The sequence below is a fragment of the Peromyscus californicus genome, unplaced genomic scaffold (genome assembly GCF_007827085.1).
Source record: "Peromyscus californicus insignis strain IS unplaced genomic scaffold, ASM782708v3 Scaffold_12__1_contigs__length_115047231, whole genome shotgun sequence".
Taxonomy (NCBI): domain Eukaryota; kingdom Metazoa; phylum Chordata; class Mammalia; order Rodentia; family Cricetidae; genus Peromyscus; species Peromyscus californicus.
In genome coordinates, this window is record NW_026294413.1 from 93086968 (window position 1) to 93107355 (window position 20388).

The 20388-nt window shown below is 47.7% G+C and overlaps 1 protein-coding gene across 1 annotated transcript in view; it reads left to right on the plus strand.

Moving 5' to 3' along the window:
* Positions 1-319: 319 nt before the first annotated feature.
* The window catches only part of Tmem273 (transmembrane protein 273), a 37969-nt gene continuing 17900 nt past the window's right edge, over positions 320-20388 (plus strand). The window contains exon 1 of the mRNA XM_052733904.1: positions 320-411. The gene's annotated coding sequence lies outside the window, so the exon portion shown is untranslated. The remainder of the gene's footprint in view (positions 412-20388) is intronic.

The window sequence follows — 20388 nt, forward strand, 5'->3', positions numbered from 1 at the left end:
TCAGGTGCTAACCTCCTTTATGACCTTCCAGCAGGGGCCTTTGGGCAAGAAATCAACCTGAAGTGACACCTCAGTCTTAGAGCTACAGGGAGGGAGCCAGAGAACTTACAGTGACCGCTTCAGCATCCAGCGGTGGACCCTCACCAGCACACACTAACTCCCTCCCATCCACACTACCAGACAGGGGCCAAATAACAGGGACTTCCCTCACCCCTGCCTGCAAAGGGCCAAGAGGAACCCACAGCCTCTGGCTGCCGCTGTAGCTTCCTTCCTTTTCAGTCACGTGGGGCTTGGCTCCCATCCCTGGAGCCTGGGGTCATGAGGCTCACTTGCACGATCTCTCAGGAGCCAGGACAGAACACCGCTATGACTCTAGGGTCCCAATACTGAGAGTCCTCCTCTTCCTCTTGGGTAAGTGAAGGCAGGTGATGGAAGTGGGCGTGGGTGTTAACCTTTGCTAGCCTGGGAGCCTCGTGAGCATGAATTGTAGACTGAACAGCCACGGGCTTCACGTCTGAATCGTGACACATCCCTCAGGATAGATGGATTTGCTGGCTTGGGTGGGATTGTGAGCGCCGTCTCCATTTCATTTCAGATGCTACCTCCAAACAAATGTTGGCTGGGCTGAGCGAGGAGAGGAGGGGTGGTGTGGAGGGAGAGCGCCAGGCTATCTAAGAACAATCTGCTGCGACCGTGGCTGTGTTCATTACAAACTGGGATGTGCTTCTGACACTCTGAGTTTCAGTTTCTGACCCTAATGAAATGGGAGATAATAATGTTCACTTCATAGGCTCGCAAGAGAACTGAGTTAAACTTAAGTGACCCAAATCAAGGTGACTGCACAATAGAGATAGGCAGGTGTCGCCGCCCCATGCCTGGTGACTGTGTGGAGTGGACCCGGGAGCATCTTTATTTTTAGAAATCACCTTTATTGCTAAGCCCTGAAAGGCAGAAGGAAGGAGAGAGGCAGGGGTAAAGTGGTCCCAACAGGAAAGAAAAACAAAAACAAAACAAAAAAACCTAGAGAAGCACAGAGAGGAGGAAATACGGAGAACTGGAGAAAAGTACAGCAAAGCTGTTAGAAATATGCAGAGACGTGGGTGGCAGTGACGGGGAGAAGGTCGGCTTTGCAAACTGGATGTCAACTGCTAGTTCTTTGGAAGGCAGCTGTGCTCACGTCCACCAGCACACCACTGCTGTTTCTTTAGAAAGACAGCAGCTTATGCTTCAAGATGCCTTTTCCAGAAAACTAAACAAAACGGAAAGCTAAACAGACTGACTCCTGACAGTCTCCTGTCTCTGGAGGTGTGGCCTGAATCCTGAACATAGATAGAAAGATTCCCACAGCTGCCCTCCATGTGGGCCCATGCCAGGCAGGGGCAGCACAGACCTGGGTCTTGGGAATTAGCATGTCAAGACAGACATGTGGACATGGGTCCCTGACATGTGGAACCAGCAAGCAGTGAAGAAGAGTGCTCAGGACAGCAAAACTCGCTGATCCTGCCAAGCAAAGGGCCAGAAGCCAGCAGAATCTCTAATTTCTGCTTTGGGCCAACAGAAATACAGATTAGTCTGTTCCAGGGAATTGGGGAGGGGAGTGTGAATTTAAGAAAACCAATGGATAAAGTAAAAATATATAAACAGGCAATTTGTTGAAGAATTCAGACTATAAGCTTTGGAGATGCTCAGGCTGACAAACTCTGAAAGAGGTAATAGCATGTGGCATGTCTTGGTGCTTTTGGAGTGCTAAGGACTGGCTAACACACTGCCTCAGTCAGTCCCCACAGATGTATGGAAAGCCACCTTGGGTACTGGGATCTCTGGGTGCCTTTTTACACTCTGTGGCCCGGACATCCCACCCTTTAGTGCTTTTGTGTAATGGTGAGGACCGTGAGGTTAGTACTAGACTTCCAGAATGTCACTCTTGGCTCTGATCTTTGCCTTCCCTCTGCTCAGTCTCCTCATCTGTTAGTTGTGGCTAATGATCCATTCCGCTTCCCAGGGCTGCTGAGAGAATTAACCCTGCTACCACCTTCTGTTCTCTTAGCACAGTGTCTGATTCGTGATATACACTCAGAATCAGGCATTAGGGGGACTTAATGATTCAACTTCACAGAGACATTTGGGGGGGAACAGAAGCTGTTCACAACCTTTGACCCAGAAATTCCAGGTAAAGAATTTACTCTAATGAAATAATGGGGTAAAAGCTTCCCAGAGCATTTAACAGGATGTTGCTCCACACAGAGGGGATCTCAATGAAGATTGGTCAACGTTATGTCTGCTGGGAATTGTCTTGGTTGTTGATGATGTGGGAGGGATTCACTGTGGGCGGGGCTACCACTGAGCAGGTGGTCTGGGTTGCGTCAGCTGACCAAGCACTAGGTAGAAACTAGCCAACAAGTAGTTTGTTAGTAAATTAGAATATTGCCTAATAAACATTTTTTTTAGTATTTTTTTATTTATTTTAATTTATTTTGCAATACAATTCAGTTCTACATATCAGCCACGGATTCCCTTGTTCTCCCCCCTCCCGTCCCCCTCACCTTCCCCCCAACCCCCCCCATTTAAAACTCACCTTATTTAAATGGACTGCATTATTCAAGAGGAGTATCTGAAATGTATTTGTGTGTGTGCCTTGATGCAAAGGTCTAGTTTTATTTTTCTGTGTATAATAGAGACACTCATAATGTTTGCTTTGGAGTCTTTCATTTATAACCACTTTGCAGTGCTATTTCCTTTCAGTCCGAATTTAATAGACAAGTGATCTGCCTGTTCCGGGCCACGGTTCTGGATCTGTCTACATTTGGATACTGTCACGCTGGTTTAATAAATAGCTTATGGCTCTTTGTCACTTGTCAGTAAGGTTGCACAGTTAATTGCTGTTAGAATCTCCTGGACTCTGAGAGCTCCTTCCTCTTTCCCTGGAACATTTCCTCAAGAGCATGGTGAAGCCCACTTCCTGAGAGCTAACCCCATGTGGTGCTTCCCTAAGACCCGCCCCGTCAGCCTCATTCACCTCTCAAGTAGAGCCCCAAAGGGGCTGTTCTTGTAGTCATGCCCACTGGGACCAATGAGGAAAAAGAAGCACACAATGATAGAGTAGCCTCTCAGAGTTCATAGAACATAAGAGTGGCAGAGCTCAGATTCCAAATGGGACATTTTGATGCCTCAAAGCTATACAGCAAAGCGCCTCTCAGCTCAGAACGGAAAGGGTGTCACCATGAAAGCATTCTCAAGGTTTTTAAACTGCCTTGTTCAAATTTCCATTTCAAACTTAAAGAAAAGCACGAACAATAAGGAGTGTGCATATACTCAGAGGGGTTGACTATTGAGAAGAGTTCACCCCAGTTTCTTTGTATTTCTTTCTGTGTGTTTTAGTCCATAAGCCATTTGAGGGCAGACTGTACAATATCAAGGGTTCTCCTGAAACCCTAAATGCTTCTGTGTGTGTGTTTCCTAAGACTAGAGACAGGCTCAGCAGTGTGGTTGGAGCTGGAGGGACATCACATGACCTGATACCACATGTGATCACACCTGCAGGCTCTGAAAGAGTCATCATGAAGAGCAGAGCAGGGTGGGAGGGTTAGAGGGAGGATGGAGACCAGACACAGTGCATGTCCGTGGCAGGAAGTGGGGCTGGCCTTCTGCCAGCAACAGGGTGACTGCAATCAGCAGCAATCTGTAGAGTATTCAGAACAGCTAGGAGAGTGTCGAGTGGCCAGTACAGGGGCCTGAGAAGAGGGAACGAAACTCCCAGTTTTCCCCGTCTGACCTTTGCTCATTGTACCTATGTGTTGAATCACTGCGTTGTACCCTATTAATACACGCAAACATAACGTGTCAATTGAAAATGAAGACTGAATCCATTCCCTTTCGTAACTATAATACAGTCACCAGCCTTAGGAACTATGGCGCTAATAAAATAATCGAATCATCTGTGAATCACATTTCAATATTTCCCACAATGGTTCTTACCAGCTTGCTGTAGGGGCAGGTGCTGCCTGAGGTAGCCCTAGTACTTTAGCCTTCTGTAGGATGGGGTATGCATGGCCTTGGTTGTTCAGTCCAGTGGTGTTTTGAAGTACACGGCTTCCTGTTAAGCCCCACCCTGCCACAGAAATCCTCATTTTGGGGTTGCCTGATACTCCCTAATGCTTACACTTGGGTGATGCGTTTTTCTACTAAAAAGCAACATGGCCAGCGCTGTTATTGTCAGCTTTGTGGATGGAGGCACAGATTGCATGAGAAAGGCTGAAGCCCTGTTGACCTTATGATAAAAGACTCAAAACTAGGTCTTGGAAAGTGGTCATCAAAACTTCTTAAATACAAGATGACCAATATGCTCAAGTTGTGCTAAAATATTGCTCTAAGAGTAACCATCGGTAATATCTAGTAAAAGTCCTCTGCATTTTATTCGAGGTCCGTGTCTTTGACAGTGCTGTGGTAAGAATGCTCCCATGGACTTGAATTCCAGCAGAAACGTCAGCCATCTGTCTTTGTTTTAATGGTGTTGGAGCATCTGCAGAATTCTATGTATTATTATAATCATGAGAATAAAAGGAATACAATATCACTTTAATTACGTTCCAGGGCCTAAAACATCCTTCGCTGAAGGAGCCAGAGTTATTGAAAGAGAGAGGCTTTTTTTTTTCCCCCACTGCCTTAATTTATAATGAAAAGATGGCAGAGGCCGGGGTAGAGAGAATTAAATTCGTTTTTATCTTACAGAGTCAAAGTCATCACTTTATTCCTTGGCTCTTAGTCCCTGAGATCTTTGTAGGAATCTTTCCTGACAGCTTTTCCCCTGTTCCGGTTTCTTGCCAAGACGATGCTTTAGATTCTGCGGTGAGGAGACGTGTGTGAGAAAGAATCTGAGAAAGAATCGGTGTGTTCTTTCTCCTTTGCAGCCGGCCAGCCACCAGGGCCTCTTCGCCAGTGGGTGGGTGGGTGGGGAGGGAAGAGCCTGGGGCAGGTGGGCGGGGCCAGCTTCTGCACAGAGCAAGACAGCAGGCTCCATCCCCTTTTCTAACCGAGTTACTCCCCGGCTTCAGTCTTTTCTTTGTGGTTGGTTGCTGGGTTTTACTGTCGACTTTCAGGTGTGCTTTGAATCATCTAGATGTGTGAGTGCCATCTGCCAATCTGTGGCCGCAGAGCGTATTGAATATTGTAAAGACTTATTTATTTATTTTTTTTAATTTTTAAGTTAAACATTTGAGACAGGGTCTCACTATGTAGTCCTGGCTGGCTTGGAACCCACTCCGTAGACTAGAATAGAGATCCACTTGCCTCTGTCTTCCAAGTACTGAGAGCAAAGGCAGAGCCATATCTGGCTTTATTTTATTTTTTTGTTTTTATTTATGTATTTCTGTGTATATCTACATGTGTGCATGCCACATGTGTGTTTGTGCTGGCAGAAGCCAGAAGCGGGCTTCAGATCCCTTGGGGCTGGAGTTACAGAAGTTTGCAAGCCACATGACATGGGTGCCTGGAACCAGTATGGAGTCCTCTGGAAGTGCAGCAGGAAGTCTAACCACGGTGACTCTCTCCAGCCTGACTGTATCTAATGTCAGTGAAGTTTAACTTACTGGGTTACTTGTCTTTGACAGGCTTTTCGTTTGATATGAGGCAGGAGAAGTTTTACCTTTAAGTCCTCAAGATTTTTGTCCAGAGTCTTGTACAGTTTCACGCTTTGCATTAAAATCTGTTTTGTGTCTGTGGGTGTTTTGTATGTATGTGTTCGTACGTGTATATGAGCCTGTGTGTGCAGTGTGCACGTCATATATATGACCGTGTAGAGGCCACTGTCAACATCAGGTGTCTTTCTCTAGTACCTTCCATTTTCTTTTTTGGCATAGGGTCTCTTTTGAATCTGAAACTCACCAATTCAGCTAGACTCACTGGCCAGTGAGCTCCAAGTATCTCCCTGTCTCTGCTTCCCCAGCTCTGGGGTTACAGGTATGTATCATTGTGTCAGCTTTTGATGTGGGTGCTGGAGGTTCTGAATTCAGGTCCTCATGCCTGCGTACAAGCACTTTATACACTATTCTATCAACCCAGCCCACTATGACACGTTTTGAGCTCTGTGTGTGTTAAGAACTTTTATTTAGGTGTATTATATTGTATTTGTTATTGTATTTTGTTGTTATTGCTTTTTGGCCTGCAGGTCTCTGATTGCTTCAACATAGTTGGTTGGGAAAAAAAAAAAGAACTATCCTTCCTCCAGTGACTTGAATCCATTCCTCTGTCAAAAGGCAGATGGCTGTATGTGTGCATCCTTCGTTCTCCTTCGTGTTGATACATGTCTGTCTCTCGGCCATGGGAGCAGTCTCAAGTCCCGAGCTACAGAGTGTCTCTGGTTTGTACAGCAGCCCCTGCTACTTTCTTCTTTTTCTTCTTCAAAGTAATTCTAGCCGCATGAATCTGAAAAAGTCTTTGGATGTTCACAGAAAAACTTACTGTGCTTTTTGACATGACCAGCATAAAGGTGTGGAGCAATTGTGAGAAATAGGACATCATTGTTATGAATGTATCTTCTAGGAGCTCAGTGTGTCTTCATCTGTTAATATTCTGGATTCCTCTCCTCAGTGCTGTAAGTTTTGGTACACGAATGAATACATATGATCAGACAAACGTCTAAGTGTTTTTGATGGATTATGAATTGTAGGGCCTTCTTCCCTTCTTTGCATAGTTGAATGTAAAGAAGCCCTGCTGTTTGTGTGTGTGGATCTGAGTCCAACCACCTTGTTGAACCCACTTATTCTAGGAGTTATTGTTGAGGTCAGGATCCCCCATTCCAAGCAATGTGGCATTTACCCCCTATTCTTATCTTGCTGGCCTGGCTAGGACTTCTAGTACTGCATTGAAAAGAAGTAGTGACAGCAGATGCCCTGCGTTGTTCCTGATCCAAGTGGGATGGTGCCTTGTTTCTCACTGTTACGAGCAGTGGTTCTCACCCTTCCTAATGCCACAACCCCTTTACCTTTAAAATAGTTCCTAATTTACATTACTTCATTGCTACTTCATAACTGCAATTTTGCTACTTTTATGGATCATAATGTAAATATCTGATATTCAGGATATCTGATATGCAACCCCTGTAGGGAGTCACAACCCACAGGTTGATAACTGCTGATTAAGAGCAACGTCAGCTGAAAGTAAGTTTGCAGATGGTCTCCGTGACAGTGAAGAAGTTTCTCTCCATCTCTTTTTTGTTTGTTTTTTTTTTTTTAGACATGGTTTCTCTGTGTAGTTTTGGTGCCTGTCCTGGATCTCACTCTGTAGACCAGGCTGACCTCGAACTCACAAAGGTCCGCCTGGCTCTGCCTCCTGAGTGCTGGAATTAAAGGTGTGCGCCACCACCACCAGGCTCTGTCTCTGGTTTTAAGAGAGGTTTTTTCACGGATGAGCATAGTATCAGAGAATGTGGCCACATGCATTTACTGCATTGCACACGTGGTCATGTGATTCTTCTTCTGTTGTCTGTGGGCATGGCAGATGGCACTGACTGATGCTCACATATTGAATCAGTCTGTGTCCTAGAAAATTCCACGTAGCCATGGTGTTTTTCTGTTTTGGTTTTGGTTTTTTTTTCCCCCGAGACAGGATTTCTCTGTGTAACTTTGCGCCTTTCCAGGATCTCACCCTATAGACCAGGCTGGCCTCGAACTCACAGAGATCCGCCTACCTCTGCCTCCCGAGTGCTGGGATTAAAGGCGTGTGCCACCACCCGGCTAGCCATGGTGTTTACTGTATACACTGACTGAATCCTTGATAACCGGCAGGGTTTGGTAACCTGCTCCTGAGTTTCCCCACACTGCTGTGTTGTCTTTGTCTGGATTTCATATTAGGGTGAGACCAACTTCAAAACGCGGTTGAAGGCATTCCTTTCTCTTCCGTTTTTCAGGAAAGCATTATAAAGAATTGCTGTTAATTCTTTATATTCTTTGTTTTTTTGTTTTGTTTTGTTTTTCGAGACAGGGTTTCTCTGTGTGGCTTTGCGCCTTTTCCTGGAACTCACTTGGTAGCCCAGGCTGGCCTCGAACTCACAGAGATCCGCCTGGCTCTGCCTCCCGAGTGCTGGGATTAAAGAATTCTTTATATTCTTGCTAGACTTATCTCACGAAAGAGTATGAGTCTACTTGTTCCTTTGGGGATGTTCACAAAATAAGTTCAATTTCCTTAGTAAGTCTTAAGGCTATTTAGGACATATAGTTCATGATGAGTGAATTTTGGTGGTTTGTAAGTTTTGAGAAATTGATCCATTTTTCTAAACTGGCAAATTTTGGTCCATAGAGCATTTCATAACATTTTCTTCTCATTGTTGTTATTGTTAATTATTGTTATTGTCAGTTATGACCAGCAGCAGCATTTTTGATGTCTCGGGTTCCGGAATGATAGTCTTAATTTATCCCTTACTTTGGTAACTGTTGTTTTCAAGTTTCCTTTGTCAATCTTGTCAAAATTTTTCAATTGGATCATATTTTCAAAGAAACAGTTCTCTGTTTCACTGATTTTCGATGTGGCTTTTCTGTTTTCAATTCAATTTATTTCTGATCATGATCCTGTCACTTACCTCCCTCTGCTTGCTTTGAGCATATGGAGCTGTGTGTCTTTGAGTCTCTTGAAGTGACAGGTTATGGACTAGAACCTTTCTTTCCCAAGAGTTTAGTGATGTGGTTTTCTCTCTCGGGGCAGTGTTAGCGGTGGTCCACATGTTTTGGCGTGTGCTATTTTCATTAATAAATGTTTTATTTCTTTGATAATTCCTTTTGATGCATACATTTTTATTCACTTTTGCGTTTGCGAGCGTCCACCATGCTGCTCATCCTAGTTTCTGGCTGATTCTCTCCCTCCATCTTGCTGGCATGCTTTTTCTCCCTGCCGGGTCTCAGTATGCAGCTCAGGTTGTTCTCAAAGTTGTGATGTAGGCTGGCCTCAAACTCAAAGTCCTCCCATCTTAGCCTGAAAACTGGAATTATAGGCGTATGCTGCCATGCCTGGATGAGAACTGGCTTTTCTTGGGACTCTTATTTGTGTGCCTTCTTGATGTTTCTGGGCTACTGGGTGAATTGTTTACTTTCCTTAACACTGTGACCTAATGCCCACAAAAGCAACGTAGGAGAGAAAGGGTTTATTTTGGCTAGGGATTTGCTAGGATAGTGTCCATCATGGCAGAATTCATGGCTGTGGGAGCATGTGGCTGACCAGGCAGCAGAGAGAAATACCAGCTCTCATCTGCCATCACCCTTTCAGTCTGGGCTCCCAATCCATGGGAGTGCTCCCCATGGATCTTCCATCTCCAGTTAGCCTTCTGTGGGAACACCATCACAGACACATGCACTGTACATCTTCCAGGAGATTTTAAACCCTGCCAAACTGACAGTGAAGATGCCCATCCCTGCAGCTTTATCGGTGTCTGGTCTGAGATAGACAATGCAGGAAGAAGTCCAAGGGAACCCACTTTCTAGTTACTCCGGGAATCTTCGAGTCCTTGGGCAGCCTGCCTTCTCTCTACCTTTCAGGTCTCACTTGCATTTGTTTAAAAATATGGTACACAGGGATTTTAGCTATTTTTAGTGTGAGGAACTGGAATAAGTGAGCACATTCCATTTCCCCAGACTCAGAGGAGTGCACTGACTTTCAAAGCCCGTGGAGAATGGTTGATTTGGAGTGATACTATCCTGGAAGGTGTTGGTGCTACCAAATATCCCTCAGCTATACATCCTTGATCCCAGGAGATCCCAAAGGGGAAGAAGTGCCCCACAAAGGGGGAAATGGCTGAGAGACAGAAAGCAGGCTGAATAATCAGTCAGCTTTCTCACCAGCTCCCAAATTAAACTATCTGTGCTTCCTCCTAATCTCACATCCAGACCCTCATTTATCTACCAGAATTGCTTCAACTGATCTTTTTATTAAATTTGATTCCATTAGAGTCTCAGCAAGGAAAGCTGGGTTTGCTCACTCCTATGGGTCTGCCTGGAGTCCAGCTGCACCCACCCCAAGACTGGCCAGAACTGTGCAGAGCCATCAGGGCCAAGGCTGGCCCCTTGAGGCCCAATTGCACTCCTCATTCATGCTTCCCACAAGAAGTAGTGCACATGCCAAGGCTGAGTGTGTGTCTGAGCAGTTGCTTCTGTCACAGCTGATGGTCAGTCAAGGTCTAGCCCCACTGGAGGATAATGTTGGCAGGACAGGCACAATGTTGCTTGGCAGCAGCCACAGGCAGCTCAACAGACTTAGGAAGGATTATGGAGAGACTTGGTGTAGAGTCTTGAGCTATCCTGGGGCATTGGACATAAGGGATTCCTATGGCATTGACAAGCCCTGACTGCTGAGCAGTGTGTGACCCTGGAAGATAGGTCAACTCCTAATGATGACCCACTCCCCATGCTAGTGTGAGACATTCACAGAGCTGGGCTGACCCAGGTTCAAACCTAAGTTCACTCATGTACAGGCATATGAGCCTGAACAGTTTGTGTCTCTTCCTGGGATTACAGTCAACCAGAGAGAACTCTGTTCTGTGTCCTCAGATACTGTGGACACACGTACATGAACACACACACACACACACACACACACACACACACACACACACACGCACGCACGCGCACACACACACACACATACATGCAAGCACGCACGCATGCACACACACGCACGCACGCACGCACGCGCACACACACACACGCAAGCACGCACGCACGCACACACATGCACTCACATGTAGATGCACACACCCACACACATGCATGTACAGTGCAAAGGTGCTTTCTCTTTTTGATCTTGCTAGGAAATATTTGCAAAGTTCAGGGCTTCGGTCAGCACTCGGTTGTGGGGAAGGGCATGTGTGGGCATGGGAGCACCCAAATGAAAGCAAAGGCATATGGTAAGACAGATGAAACCTCAGAATAGTGCCCTGGAGGCGAGAGAGGGAGGGAGGGAGAGATTGCTATTCTTTCCAGCCACCAGCAGACCAGATACTCAGAAGTCAGGGTCTCCTCTCCCCAAGTGATGAGGCTGGAACATGATTTAGCAACACCCAGAAGTCTAGGGGAAAGCCAAGCTTGGGTAAGAGACTCTGTTAGGGATCTGTCAGCAGTAGGCCCCATCTCCAGTCCCGAGGTTCTGGGATTCCAAGCAGCTGAGGCCAAGACTGGCTTCTTCTTGCTCTGCCCATGCTGCCTCTGGAAAAATTACAGCAAAACTCTCTTCAGAAGGGGACTGTGGGTTTCTGAGTGAAGGGGTAGGGTGAGGCAGACACAGCAAGTGTCTTGATTTGTAGCTTAAATATTTAAATGTGTGACACACCCTGAGTTCTGCAAACATCAGGAGCTGCCTTTAAAAAGATACCTAGCGCAAGATGCCCAGTGCCTAGCAGGGCCCACTCAACAGCCTCTCTTGGTAAACAGAGGCAGATGGGTAGCTGGCAGCCTCACCCTAGGACTCCTATATGATGCTGCTTTCTCTGCAATGTCGTGGCCCCTTCTCGTGGGCCAGGCCAGCTGTCATCCCACAGCTCTGCTGCCTGGGCATGTGCTTCCCTCAGCAGGTCCCTCGGGACTCTAGGCAAAGCTTCCCAAGGCTGAAGAGTACAGTATGAATATTGCATGAATAATAATAACCCCACCACTTAGCGGTTATGCAGCGCTTTCCTCTTTCCTGATACTTTACCATCATTAATTAGTTATTCTGCACTGAGCCTGCCTCCCTGCTCACTGCCAAGACAGCCCCACAAAGGCAGCTCTGAGCCGAAGCTCCAGGATGGGCTTGCAGACCTTTCTCCGTTCATAAACTGGTCCCCTTTGCCCTGCCTGGGAGGACCGTCCTTCCCAGTCTGAGCACTCCCTTGAGAGCCTCTCCTTCTCCCACCAGGAAAGAAGAAGACATTGTCTAAGTGGGTAGCATGTTTACAGGTGCAAAGACAGCTGTTGCCTGCCTCTTTCTCAGGGCACACACAGCCAGGGGATTCACGCAGCCCCACTCTGCCAGTGGCGCTGAGCTCAGCACACCGCCGTACTCCGCCCAAATCCATTGGTAGAGTGATGGGTGGTAGAGTGGGAATTCCTGGTTCTGCGTATCCACCATGTGCCCCTCTGTACCTGTGGCCTCCTCTTCCCTCCCTGAGTCACAGGGAGGCTTTCAGGCACTCACTAATGGGTTTGGAGATGTGACAAACCTTCTCCCTAGTGAGTGTGGGCCTGCTGAGGGCCAGAATCCCTTGGAGGGCACTGCCCGCCTTGCTAGCCTCCACCAGACTCCCTTTCCTCCAGTGTCCATCCCCTCGCTCCAGACTTGCAGCCACTCCTTTTCTAGGTGTGGTTTGGTACGTGTCTTCACCTCCCGGTAAGAATGAACCCAGACCCACCCAGGACTCTCCAGTTTTGCAGAAGTTCTCATTCAGTCCCAAGCCAGCTCCCACCTCCAGCCCCTCCATTAGTCTGAGAAGAGATCGATTGCTTTGGCTTCTGGAAGCGGAGTGTTTGGATCCCAGTGTGTGTGTGAATCTTTAAGAATTAATTAGCCAGGATTGCTCAGGGAAACAATGTGGGCCCCAGTTTTGATGCTGTTTGGTCACCCACTGTTACCATTCCCCTCTTAATTATGGTGCTATTTCTGGAAGGTGGAGGCACTTGCTCATGTTTCATGGCCTCCCTTGGCCTCCTCGCTGGTTTGGTGGCCTTCTACGGCTTCCTGCTTCTCACTCCTGCCCGGGGCATCTGCGTCCTAGCTGGACAAAACATGGGCAAGACCATGCCCTCTGGCCCCCGGGACCACAGTGGACAACTTAGTAACACGGATCATCAAAGTGACCCGTGGGACTGTCCCCATACTTGTCTGAGGACGCTCGTAACAGCCTCTATGGCAGTGTCCTGAGAGCTCTGCCCCGTGGAACCACCTCTTTGGTTCTCACACTCTCAGTCCCCTCTCAAGCCTCCTGGCCCTCATCCCTGCCTCCTCCTCCTCCGCCCTCGTCACCCTTCCCACCCTTTTCATGGGTTCCCATTAGCCCTCCCGTCTTTAATTAAACTGTAAGCTTGTAGAAGTGTCCCAACACCCCAGCAGGGGTGCGTGTCCCCTTGCCCCTCTTTGCTGGCCCATCACCGTGGACTGAATGTACAGTCAGAGTTCCTGTGTACGACCATACCTACTCACTGCCTGTCTTCCTGGGTCTCAAGTCCATGGCCTTGGCTAGGTGTGTGGATCAAGAGATTGCTCTGAGTCCCTGGGGACTCTTTCCACAGGTAGGGCTCCCCGGGTCCCAGGGGGCGGCCATTGTGCCCCTTGCTGCCTGTAGCCCTCTCTTCTTGCCCTCTCTCTTCTCTGCCATGTTTTCTCTTGCTCTGATCCATACAGCTCTATCCTCCAATCTGGGTCCTTGGTCCCAGAGAAAGACTGGGGTATGAAGAGCCTGCAGAGGATGTGGGGGATATCCTGTTTACTTAGTTTGTCTGGCTGTGATGAGAGAGAGGGTGACCTAGGAAAAGCTGCTTCTGGTGGTTTTGGGGCTCGTGATAGGGTGCCTGAGGTTTCTGCAAGTTATGCCATCACAGCAAGTTCTAGACCTCAGTGGAAGCCACACAGACGGTGGGAGGGAAAAGACCACATAACCAAGGCTAGATATCGTGTCCCCAGTGTTCTACTGGGACAAAGGCTGAGACATACCACATAATGGCAGACATGTGTCACTGTCGGGCTCATTTAAACAGCCCTGCGGAGGGCTCAAAGGGACCGAGCTGCTGGCCTTGCTTTTCTTAGATGCTTACTTGCCCATGAGTGGCCAGGAAGGGAAGGAACTGCTGCCTCACTCACACCAACCGAACAGGCTGACGTAAAAAGCATGCTTTGTGCTCTGCTCTGACCTCCAAGCTCAGGGAGGAAAGCTGTGTCTCTGGCAAGTACTTCTTATATACCAGGGTCTAATGGCCCCATTCTCCCAGGAGAAAAGCAAGGCTCAGGATCAAACAGTGGCGTGAAGCCCAGCTGGATTGCCCCTTTGATTTTTTCATTCCCAGGGTCCTTTCTGAGCCTCTTTTAACTGCTACACAGTTCCAGCCACGTGCCAGCATGCCCCAGGCTCCTGAGGACTCAGCCCACTGCAGAAGATGGAGGTGTTCTTGGTAGCTGTTCCCAGGCTCAGAGTCACACATGCAATGCTATCGCTCATTTATCTCTGTGGTTGAACTTGACTTCGCTTTTCACAAACTTGATCTTATCACTTCAAGGCTTCAAGCTCCTTCTGGGTTCACACCGAGTAGCTTTGGAGCGACGGCTGGGTCAGCTCAGGGCTGCCTTCTTCTGTTGTTCTCTGACAGCTGGGGTGGGAATCCAAGTTCCAAGGGGGCTCAGCTATCATCCTGGCCCTGGGAAAACAGCTCTTCTTGTCTTATTGGTACCGCTGGTACGACTGGTACAGAGCAAGTCACAAGGGGAGAGGTCTGAGGAGGGTGCAGGAGTGAGCCTGGACCAGCAGAGCCAATAGGGGACTTCCAGAGGACTTCTAGAGGTGACTTTTGTGCTAATTCTTAGAGGTGATGCGGAACATCAGGACAAGGGAAAGCACTGTACCAAGGCCACAGCATCTGTAAAGGCCCAGGGGTGGTAAGAGCTTGCTCGGCTAGCGTGCTCTCACCAGGCTTATCTGCAGTTATCCTAAGTAGCTCCCCACTTCAGCCTGTGTTCTCCATTCCCACCTCACTCCACAGCCTGATTTTCCTTGATGATAGGTATATCAGGGCTATCCCCTAAGTCAGTGATCAGTATGGTTTGCAAGGCCATCCTGGAGTCAGTCTTCCCCTGACAAGAATCATGTAAAGCAGCTTCCCAGATGAACAGCAAGATGTTACTAACAGACAAGGGACCGAGGATGGTGGCAGACATTTATTCGAGTCTCCCTGCTCACTCTTTGGCAGCTCATGATCTCCTCAGGGCATTTTGAATTGGCCTGCTACCGGTTCCTTGTTTGTCTGTGGACTCTTTAATGACAGGGTGGATGCTGGTCTTGACATCTGAGGTCCATTTCCTCTAGCTGGGAATGTCGGAATTCATGAGATCTAAAGTTAGGACCCACCGCCCACCCTGCAATGTTTAAGTACCAAGATGAATGTGGCCAGGCATCAGTTGACAAACACTTAGGGCGTCCACCCCTATTTTTAGCTGAGATACTTATAGAATGACACATGGCGACTAGCCCACAACTGGGAATCACACACCCTGATTCTGCCCAAATAAGGTGGCAGGGAATGTTAGCCCCCAGTGAGGGTGGACCCAACAGGTGGACAGCACAAAGAAGCCCAGATGCCAGGGATGGGCTTTAAGCGGGTCAGATTCCAACAGAGATGGGCAAGTCCAAACTATGCCTTGGGCTCACTCTTGGCTCTCCTGAGGCAGCCCCATCCTCTTCTGCTTGAGCCACGTGGTAAGCCACGTGGTAAGCCATTTCCTCTTGTCTCCTCCCCCTTTCCAGTGCTGACAGTGAGATGTGGGACTTCATGCATGCTAAGGAAGTGTTCTGCCACCCACTTACCTGCACCCCTAGCTCAAGAGCCATTTACTCTTGCAGTATTGGAAGCCCCCTGCAGAGCAGGCCCTGGGCTGGAGGGCTGCAGAGACAGACTGCTCTGTTCATGCCCTCATCAAATTTATCTGAAGTTGCTTTGGTATGGGCAGAGCATCAGGCCCAATGGGGGTGTAGAAAGACCTGTAGATGAATTTCTAAACAGTCTTATTAAATAAGAAACACAGAGCCAAATACAGAAGTAAATAGCCTAAGAGATCAGAGAGTCACAACTACCTTATCTTAACCACCTCACCACCGTTGCTTCCCCAGAGTTTCTTCCTGCCTGACTTGTCTTTTTATTGCCTTTCTGTTCTGCCTTCTCATTGGCTCTAAACCCAACCACATGACCTCCTTGTCACTGCCTGTCTATACAGACCTCCATGTCTCTATGGTTGGTACTGGGATTAAAGGCTCGTATCACCACGCTTGGCTGTGTCCTTGACCACACAGAGACTCTGTCTGCCATGTGATCGGATTAAGGGTGTGGGCTACCACTGCCTGACTGCTGTTCCTGGCTGGTTATGACCTCGATCTCCAGACAAACTTCATTTATTAACATACAAATAAAATCACATTTCAGCACAAATAAAATATCACCATAGAGACCACTGAGTGTCTTGATGTGAGTTCCTCTGAAAGAGAGCTCTTATGTGCAGGATGCCACCTACCCAGTCTAGGAGGCTGTGTGGGCCGCTTCTCCGGAAAGCCTCAGGGTCTTAGCAAGTCCATCTAGAAGGCAGCAGCAGAGGCTGTGCTCAACTTCTGTACCCAGCTCATCAGGGACAGTGCTGGGTCACTCTGTGTGTGTGTGTGTGATAGAGAGAGACAGAGAGACAGACAGATAGACAGACAGACAGACAGACAGACACACACACACACACACACACACACACACACACAGCACTCAACCAGGCTCGTGGGGCTAGTGGTAGCAGGTGACATTTGCCTTAGGGACAGCAGTCATGACACATACATCCTGGCCCAGCCCCACTGGATTGCTTGAGAGTCTTGGAGCCTGTGTTCCAGTACTGTGCCCTGCCTGAGCATTGCAAGGACTCCTGCAGTGCATGTGGGCAGAAGCTTCTACTGGCTTTGCTCGGGCTTCCTCCTAGGGTCTCACATCCCAGTGCAGAGCAAGGCATCCTGCAGTCCTCTGGCTGTGCTGGAAGACAAACCCTGCTAGGGCCATCCATCCTCCAGCTACTTTGCAGAGCCGGGGACTTGCTGAGGGTCTACAGCCCAAGAGGGACTCCTCCAGCTCGTGACCGGAGCAGGAGGCAGGTCGCCTGGTGGATAGATTCTCACCCAGGGGCTCATTAGAGAGCAGGGTTAGACCTCCCAGTGAGACAAGAGAGAGCAAAGGAGCTAGGGCAGATCAGGAGGATTTTTCTCCCTGAGGAGGGGAAAGGCTGCCGCCGAGTGGCCAGAGGGCTGGCTAGCAGGGATTATTGCTCCAGTGCGCAGCTGGATTCACTAAATTTGTCTCCAGGAATGTATCCGCTCAGCAGTAATGCAGACCTAAGGGACGAACTCCCCAAACTGGAAGCTCCAGAAATTAGTGGAAAGCCTCGAGGCTTAGAGGGGATCTGAACATAGTACAGAGAGGATGGTGTCTCAGGAACTTGCAGAGGGCTGAGCTGACTACGAGGCATGGTCTTGGGACCCAGCATAAGTGTGGTGATATATTGTGTCCCCCAATATATTGTGCACCCTAATAAACTTATCTGGGGGTCAGAGAACAGAACAGCCACTAGATATAGAGGGCAGAAAATGGTGGGGCACACACACACACACACACACACACACACACACACACACACACACACGTTTAATCCTAGTATTCTGGAGGCAGAGATCCATCCAGATCTCTGTGAGTTTAAATCCACACTGGAAACAGCCAAGCATGGTGACACACACCTTTAATCCCAAGAAGTGATGGCAGGAAGCAGAAAGATATATAAGGCATGAGGACCAGGAACTAGAGCCTGGTTAAGCTTTTAAGCTTTTAGCAGCAGTTCAGCTGAGATCCATTTGGATGAGGACTCAGAGGCTTCCAGTCTGAGGAAAAAGGATCAGCTGAGAAATTGGCCAAGTGAGGTTAGCTCTGGCTTGTTCTGCTTCTCTGATCTTCCAGCATTCACCCCAATACCTGGCTTCAGGTTGATTTTATTAATAGGACCTTTCAAGATTAGAGTTACATCTGGCGCCCAACATTCGTGGTACGAATTCATGAAAAAGCTGCTTGCCTGTGGCCTTGTGGGCCCCAGCTCAGACCCGAGCTACACATTGCCAGTTGGGGTGGCACACTGGTTAGATTTACTGAAGGAGGCAGAGGCAGGAGGATCCTGAGTTCGAGGTCGGCCTAGGAGGCTTGCTAAGGAGAAGCTGCGGCTGGGGCCGAACCACAAACAGTAGCAGTGGGACCATGGAGGCAGCGGCTGCTGCTCCGAGTTGCTGGCTCCTTCTCGTCATGTTGGTGACTGCAGTGATGCTGCTTCCTGGGACAAAGAGTTTACTGCTGCTGGTTCAGAGAAGAATTGCCAGGACCATCGTGTTACAAGAAAGCATCGGCAAAGGTCAGTTTGGAAAAGTTTGGCAAGACAAATGGTGGGGAGAAATTGCTGTGAAGAGTTTCTCTTCTAGGGAAGAACATTTGTGGTTCTGAGAGGCAGACATTTATCAGACTGTGATTGCTCCAAACCACAGAGGAGGCACAAAAAAAAAAAAAATTCTGCAGAGAACCATGACCACGTCTAACAGCAACTTTGAAATCTTCAAAAGGATGATGGGACCCCACAACGATGATTCCACATGGACTATGGTAAAGCCATTAAGCTGATTAACACCATGGAAAGATCAGCTTTGTACTACAAACTGCTCATGACAATTTTGAGATGGCTAGCTGAGATGATCCAGATTCACAGACTACTCGAGCAAGGACTTGAGACGAGTCCTACATTTTCATGTAGAGACTGGACAACAAATGATACAGCTACCTCTCCCAGGACTTGACAATTAACCCAAAAAAATTCTTTTCAGGATTCCCTAAAGATGTCTTCGCCCCCAGAAAGCAGGAAGTAATTATAAGAAAACGACGTCCACATTCCCAAGAGGTGGGGTGGGTGTTTTTTGGTCATTCAATGGCTTATGGGTAATTGCTATTGTTTATGATGGTTGGTTACAAGTTGTTAATTGTTAATGGTAAAAAAAAAAGCTAAACAAAGGAGATTAGATACAGGGTTCTTGTTTAAAAAAAGAAAAAGAAAAAAGAAACAGAAAAGTAGATCATTGAATCTACTCTGAAAAAAAGGGAAGATATAGAAATGATAAGATAGACCTACTCTGGTGATGGGATGGCCAAACACCCTAACTGTCGTGCTAGAAACCTCATCCAATGACTGAGGGATTTGGATGCAGAGATCCATGGCTAGGCCCCGGGTGGATCTCTGGGAGTCCAATTAGCGAGAATGAGGAGGGTTTATATGAGCGAGAATTGTTGAGACCAAGGTTGGATAAAGCACAGGGACAAATAGCCAAATGAATGGAAACACATGAACTATGAACCAATGGCTGAGGGGTCCCCAACTGGATCAGGCCCTCTGAATGGGTGAGACAGTTGATTGGCTTGATCTGTTTGAGAGACATCCAGGCAGTGGGACCAGGTCCTGTGCTCATTGCATGAGTTGGCTGTTTGAAACCTGGGGCCTATGCAGGATCGCTTGGTTCGGCCTGGGAGGAGGTGACTAGACCTACCTGGACTGAGTCTACCAGGTTGATCTCAGTCCTCGGGGGAGGCTTTGCCCTGGAGGAGGTGGGAATGGGGGGTGGGCTGGGGGGGAAGGAGAGGGGGCGGGAGAACAAGGGAATCCGTGGCTGATATGTAGAACTGAATTGTATTGTAAAATAAAATAAAATAAAATAAAAAGATAAGATAAACAGTAGATTTTTAGAACTACTCAAAAAAGAATATGGATATGATAAGATAAAAAGGGAGATTATTGAATCTACTTTTAAAAAGGAACTACTTTTTTTAAATAGGATAAGTAATGAAAATTGTTATCTGAATTTGTCAAATGATAATGGACTGGACGTTGTTAATGTATATAATAGAGGGGTTTTTTGTCTGAATCTGTCAAATGATAATGGACTAGACATTGTTAATGTAATTCTTGACTGTAACCTTTTATTATTTTAGACAAAATAGGGGAAATGTGATATATTGTGTCCCCCAATATATTGTGTACCCTAATAAACTTATCTGGGGTCAGAGAACAGAACAGCCACTAGATATAGAGGCCAGAAAATGGTAGCACATACACCTTTAATCCTAGCCTTCTGGAGGCAGAGACCCATCCAGATTTCTGTGAGTTCAAAGCCACACTGGAAACAGCCAGGCATGGTGACACACACCTTTAATCCCAGGAAGTGATGGCAGGAAGCAGAAAGATATATAAGGCGTGAGGAACAGGAGCTAGAGCCGGTTAAGCTTTTAGGCTTTTGAGCAGCAGTTCAGCTGAGATCCACTTGGATGAGGACTCAGAGGCTTCCAGTCTGAGGAAACAGGATCAGCTGAGAAATTGGCCAAGTGAGGTGGCTGTGGCTTGTTCTGCTTCTCTGATCTTCCAGCATTCACTCCAATACCTGGCTCCGGTTTGTTTTTATTAATAAGACCTTCTAACAATTCGTGCTACACAGAAGGAGCCCAGTGTTCAGGACAATGTGACCCTGGACAGTACTGCTGACTGGGATGAGAGCTGGAGAGGGCAGGACCAGGCTGCTGTCTGGGGTGCCTGGGCAGGGCTTGGGGCTCTGGCACTGGGGCTTCCCTCCGT